Source organism: Echinops telfairi, unplaced genomic scaffold (genome assembly GCF_000313985.2).
Source record: "Echinops telfairi isolate 266 unplaced genomic scaffold, ASM31398v2 ScPeMD7_26;HRSCAF=91, whole genome shotgun sequence".
In the NCBI taxonomy this organism is placed as follows: domain Eukaryota; kingdom Metazoa; phylum Chordata; class Mammalia; order Afrosoricida; family Tenrecidae; genus Echinops; species Echinops telfairi.
Window position 1 is genome coordinate 755,572 of NW_022103923.1, and position 7,214 is coordinate 762,785.

Consider the following 7,214-nt stretch of genomic DNA (forward strand, 5'->3'; position numbering starts at 1 on the left):
TTTACATATCATACAATTCAATTGTTTGATCATATGAAGGACAATTGTAAAATCATCACCAGATCGATTTTAGAGGATTCATGTCTGAAGGGTGAGCATCCTAAGAGTCCCCATTGCTATTCCTGCAGTCAGGGATGGAGCGGTCTAGTGCCACCACACCTCCACTCCAGCTATACCCAGTGTTATTCTGGGTACTTTAGAGAAACAAATACACAGAAACTCATTATAAGAGAGAGTTTTGTATGAAGGTTAAGTGTGCACCAAGAAAACATCCCAACCCAGTGCTGCCCAAACCCACAAGTCCAATATTAACCCATTAACCCATATGTCCAACACCGATCCACAAAGTCCTCCTCCAGCTCACAAAACAGACACAATTATGCTGACTGCAGGAGGAAAGCTGAGTCAGTGAATGTGTAAGCATCTCAGCGCTGGCAGGGGTCTCCACACAGCTGCTCCAGCACCCAGGGCTGCATCAGGGTAGGTCCATGTGGCTTCTCCTTGGGGATGTCTTGCAGGAAGTGAGCCTTGCCAGCTGAAGCAGGGAACTGGCTAAGGCAGCTTCACCCTGGTGCAACCATCACAAAGCAAGAGACCCGAGAACTAGAAAGGTGAGGCTCGCCGAGCCATTTATCCCTCTGCCCTTCAATTACCCACATGTGTTTATCGACCAGGTTGGCACAATAAGCTAACTAACTCACACCTTTAGACATTCAGTGTGGCCCCCTTGTGAGTAATCACCAAATAGTTCAGATGGGGTAACAAGTGTGCCCCCTGAGTCAGAAGTTTACAATCGGGAATCTTTGGGGATATTTTGCTTTTGCTCCCATCACTGGTCTGTTGAGTTCCCGTTTTGATTTTACCCCATGTGTGAAGGCCAGATCAGCCTTTCTCACCAATCTCAATCGTCAGGGCTGTCCTCTGCAGCACTGTCATCTAGAGAGAATACATTGCGTCTCAAGCTGCAGTCAGCTCTGGGAATGAGCTGCTCCAAACATGAATATTGCATTCAAATAATGGCACACCAGCATAAGATCTACTCTTGCTCACCCTTTCTTGAGGACATATAAACAATATAAACAATACCCTCCCCTTGGGTTGGATAGTGCCCTGACCCCTCTATTGCTATTGTTTTTCTTTCCCCACCCCTCTGTAGGCCTTAAAAGCATATGCAGGATGTTGGGGCTAGGGAAGCGATGCCTTTCAGCACAGGCACTATCTGCATCTGTTTTTGATGACTGGCTCATGCTAGAACATATGGTCCTCAGCCCGGGAGTTATGTGTTGTGTGCATCTTCCCTTATGCGCATTCTACTGTTTGAACTTAATTCAGTGGACTCATGTTGTACTTGACCCTTTATGCTTGGATATTATGCACTCAGCATAATATCCCCCAACTCTTTCTATGAAATGACTTGTTTCTTAGTTTCACCACTGTTTATTTAGGGATGCATAGTATTCCCTTGTAGGTATATATCAGAGCTTTATGTTTTGTTTTGTTTTTTATCTATTCATCTATTGATGGAAATTTAGGCTGTTTCTAATTTTTTTTTTTTGCCATTGCAAACTGTGAAGCAGCAAATATTGGAGAGCAGATGTCTGGTTATAGTATCTTTTTTATTTCTGCTGGGTATATGCCCAGTAGTGGAATTGCTGAGTCATATGGTAGCTCAATTTCCAAATTATTTTCCACAGTGGCTGTACATATCTACAAGACCACCAGCAGTGAATGAGTGATCCTATCTCACCTCAACCCCTCCAACATTTGTTACTTACTTTTTTTTAAATTGGACTATCTTTGTAGGATTTAAGTGGTATCTCATAATTGTTTTGCATTTCCTGGATGGCTGATGATCCAGAATCTTTGCTCATATGTTTATTAGCCATTCAGATCTCCATAATGAATCTTTTGTTTAGTCTTTTGCACACCTCCTTAGTGGGCTATTCATTGTTTTGTTGTTGTTTGTAAGGTGGCAGGATTCTGTAGATTTTTGTAATAAGCCCTTTGCCTGATATGCCATTACTAAATATCTATTCCCAGAGTGTGTGATTTGTTCCCACCACTGATCTTTTGAGCTCCTGGTTTGATTTGACCCCATGTGTGTAGGTAAGACCAGTCTCTCTCCCTGATCTGAATCTTCAGGACTGTCTCTTATTACTCTCTTGATGAAATATTACTTATTATAGAGCCACAGTTGTCAAAAATATCATGGTACTAGTATATTGAAAGATACTCAGACTAATGGAAAAGAACAGAAAATCCAGAAATAAAAACAGCAGCATATAGACAACTGATCTTTGGCAAAGGCCCCAAAGATATCAAATGAGAAGCATATGCCCTTTTGAACAAATGGTGCTGGAAAAACTGAATATCAGCAGGCAGAAGGATGAAACAAGATCCTTACCTCACTCCATGCACACAAACAAATCCAAAATGGACCACAGACCTTGAGGTACAACTTAAAATTGTCAAAATCATCAATGAGAAAATTGGGACAAATCTATGAACCTTAGCGAAGGGAATACATGGACTATCAGAAATAAGGAAGGACACACACACAGAGGAAGATAAAACAGATGAGAAGGCCCTACTAAAGACAAAGCACCTACTAAAAGTTAAGAAGATGGGATATTCTTTCATTTGTGAAGGTCCTTTGTAGTTTCTTGTAATAATGTTCTGTAGTTTTCCTCTTACGGATCTTTTGTGAGTTTTGGTTAGGCGTATCCCTAGATATTTATCTGCGGCTATTGTGAAAGGTACAACCTTCTTGAACTCTTTTTCTGTAATCCCCTAAATTGTATATAGCAATCCAATTGACTTTTGCTTATTGATCTTATATCCTGTCACTCTACCATATTCCTCTATCATTTCCAGGAATCCTGTTTTAGAGTCTTTGGGGTTCTCCATATATAAAATCATGTCATCTGCAAATAACAATAATTTCATTTCTTTTCCCAAACATACACTTGGATATCCTTCCATTGCCTTATATTATTAGCTATGACCTCCAGGATGATGTTGAACAGAAGTGGGGACAAGGGGCATGCTTGTTGGGTCCTCTTTATCAGAGGGAATGTTTTTGTCTTTTCTCCATTGATTGTAACTCTGGCTGTTAGTGTTTCGTATAAAGCCTTTATTATAGTGAGGAAATTTGCATATAATCTTATCTTCTTGAGTATCTTTATTAGGAATGGTGTTGAATGATATCAAATGCTTTTTCTGTGCCTAATGATATTATCATAAAATTCTTGTCCTTTTTCTCATCAACATGCCAGATAAAGTTGATTGTTTTTAGGTTCATCCCTCTATCCCTTGTATGAATACCAATTGGTCATGAAGGATTATTTTTGTTATATTTTTGTATTCTATTAGCCAGGATAGTGTTAATGATTTTTGCAGGTGTGATCATTAGAGATATTGATGTAGTTCTCTATTCTTGTGGGATTCTTGCCTGGCTTTGGTATCAGTGTTATACTAGCTTCATAGAATGTGTTTGGTAGTTTACGGTCCTTTTCTATGTTCTGGAATAGCTTGTATAGGATTGGTGTCATATCTCCCCTGAGTACTTGGTAGAATCATCCTGTGAAACTATCTGGGATAGGCTTTTTTAAGCTGGTAGTCCCTTGATAAACATATATTGCTTCTTTTGCTATGGATCTATTCAAGTTCTTAATGTCCATATAAGCTAATTTAGGAAAGGATTGTTTTTCTAGGTATTTGTCCATGTCCTCTAAGTTGCTGAATTCATTGGAGTACAGCCCTTCATAGTACTATGTAATTAGTCTTTTAAATTCATTGGGATACATTGTAATTTCCCCTGCTTCATCCCTTATGTCTGCTCCTTTCTATCTTTTGTTTAGAGGTTTGTTAATCCTGTTGATCCTTTCAAAGTACCAGCTTTTTACAGAGTTGATTTTTCCATTGTTTTGTTTGTTTGCCTCATTTATCTCCACTGTGATTTTTCTAATTTCTTCTTCTTTTTCCTCCTCCTCCTCCTCCTCCTGCTGCTGCTGCTATTGGAAGGATTATTCTGTTGACTCAGTTCCAACTGCTGAATGTATTGTGGTAGGGTGTCCACCATAAGTCTCTCTTTCTTCATATGTGCATTTATTGCTATCAAGCATCCTTTGTTAACTGCCTTAGCTGTATCCCATAGGTTTTACTATATTGTATTCCTATTCTCATTTGTTTCTATAAACTTCCTAATTTTGCCTCAGAGGCTATTTCATTCTCTCCTCTTCTTCATGGTTTCTGCTGATAAGTCTGAGCATATTTTTTTCTGATTACCTTTATAGGTAACCGAATTTTTTTTCTCTAACTGCTCTTATGATTTTCTCCCTTTCCTCAAACTTGGATAATTTAAGTATTATATGCCGTGGTGTGTTTTTCTTGGGATTCAGTCTAATTGGTACCCTCACTGCTTCCCAGATGATTGTCAAATCCTCCTTTATTATATTTGGGAAGTTTACTTCCAGGAATTCTCTCACTATTTTGCCTGTTGATTTCTTCATTACGACTTGCTCTGGTATCCTAATTATATGAATATTGTTTCTATTCATAGAATTGCACAGTGCTCTCTGGTTTTACTCAGCTTCTTTAATTATCTTGATTGACTGTTGTGGTAGTTGCATAATTTGTTCTCAATTTGAGACTTAAGAGTGAAGGGGTGGAGTGTAGACTGTCAATCTGGTTGCAGCTTGATGACATCATTTGGAGGTGCTAAGGAGATAAATAGCTCTCTGGAGATGGTACACTCATTCACTCCCTGTGAGACATGCTTGCTGACAAGACACATGGAGCTACGCTACAGCCCTGGAGCTGGAGTAGTCACCTGGAGACCCATGCCAGAGCTGACATGCCTCTACTGCCACTTGATTCACAAGATTTTCCACTCACTGGCCTGTGATCTTCCTGCATTTGACATCATTGCATGTGTTTTGTGAGTCTGAAGAGGACTTTATAGACTAGTGTCAGACATATGGGCTAATATTGGACTTATGGACTTGATCTGGACTGGGCTGGGATGTTTTCTCAATATTCAATTGCTCTGGTAAATAAATCTCTTTTATATACACATGAGTGTCTATAAATTTGTTTCTCTAGTCAACTTGGATTAACACAACTGTCTTTTACATTTGTTGAACTAAGCTTGTATATATTCAAGGTCACTGGTATGTTTCTCCTCTTCTTCTAACCTGTTGTTGAGGTGTTTTGCCATCTTCTTTGTTTCTGCCGCATCATCTCTTAACTCTTGTATTTCCCTTTGGTATGTGGACTCTAACCCCTCTATTTATTCATCCTTCTTCTGTGTTGATTCTCTCATATCCTGTGTAACTATGTGTAGCATTCTGAAGATTTCTTTCAGTGGCGGTTCAAAGTCTGCTTCTTCTATGTATGTCTGTTGATACGTTCAGGTTGTCTTCAGACATTGATGTTTATTTCTATTGCTTTCTAGTAGTGGTTGCTGATGTGGGTTGTTATCTGCATGGCATTTTGGTGGAATCCAGTGCCATTTTCCTGGGAATCCAAAAGCTGTGGGTTTTCTTTCTGAGAGGCTAGTAAGAATGGTTTCAGGGATTATCTGTAGGAAGCTGCATGAGTTCCAGATATGTCTGTCTCACTCTCTCCCTAGAAAGCTGGGGTTATCTATTTGGAGGGAAGTGTGGGCAGCACTCTCAGGCAGCATGGGCAGGGAAGTTGAGGGCAGCGAGAGTGGCACTGGGTGGGCTGATTACACACAGTGAGCATCAGCGCTCACAGGTTTTAAATTGAGAAGGGGGAGGGAGGGAGCAAAACTTATCACCTAGGTGCAGGAGAGTCACAAGTGTTCCCATATCACAACACTTGTGATGGTGGTGGGTACAGGGTAAGCAGGGGTCTCCAGGGCTGGGGAAATCCAGTGAGTGTCGGCATATGTTGATGGCACTAGGAAGCCACAATGGCTATGGCACACTAGAGTATGGTGCAGGGGAATCCCAGGGCAGTGCAAGTCATGGGGAGCACAGCTGTGCTGTTCCTGGGGAAACCAGTATAAGATCCTTAGGGCTAGGTTGGAATACGCAAATTGGCTCCCTCACTTGCAAATCCAGTGACAACTCACAGACAACTGCAGATGCTTGTCCTACATCAATACCATCTTCCCAGAAGTCTGAATGTGTATTTTTTTATGTTGGTTAGAGACCTCTGAGAATGTCTATTAGGTCACGATGCTTAATTTGGGTGCTCAAATCATCAGTTTCTTTATTGAGTTTCTTACTTGTTAATCTATCTTTCTTTGAGAGTTGTGTATTAAAATAATCTATTATAATTGTTGATCTAGTGATTTCTCTTTTCATCTCTCTGAGAATTTGGTTGATAAATTGCAAGGTTCTCTTGGGCACATATATGTTCATTATGTTTATGGGATCTTGGTCTACTGATCCCTTGCACATTATGTAATGCTCATTCTTATCTCCGGTTATATCATGCAGCTTGAGATCTCATTTTTCCGAGATTAGTATTGCCACCTCTGCTTTTTTTTATTGCCAGTTGCTTGGTACATTTTTTGTTATACTTTGAGTCCAAACTACTTTTACCTGTGAGTTTGAGATGTGTTTCTTGAAGGCAGCAGACTGATGGATTTTGTTGTGTAATCCAGTCTGTTACCCTGTGCTTTTTAATAAAGATGGTTAACCATTAACATTCAGTGTCACTAAGCATAAATATAGATTAGTTGCTGTCATCTCATACTATTTGTATTTGGTATCATCCTTTCTTCTCCTTTATAGGATGGTGTGTTTGTAAGAGGAATTTACTCTTGTCTTCATATCTCCATTTTATCTGTAATGTGTTGTATGCTGCTTTCAGTGTGTTGGTTTCTGGGTGATGTTACAACCTGTGATAGTCCCTTTATTGTGTGTTACGGTTGTTGATTTTCTGCCCATAAAAAATTAGAAAGTATTTTTTGTAATGCTAGTTTTGTTTTTATGAATTTTCTAAATGATTTTGTATCAGAGCAAACTAGTACCTCCTTCAAATTTGATGGAGAGCCTTTCTGGATAAAGGATTCTTGGATTACAATTTCTGTCTTTCTTTCTCTTTTAAAATTATATATTGTGAAATATTAATTTCTAATTACAAATAAATGAAATTTTGTCTTGAAGCATGGTGTAGCATGGGTAACAGTCTTCACGCTGCGTACCTGTATGTGGGAGTATCTGCATGTGGGTGGACCC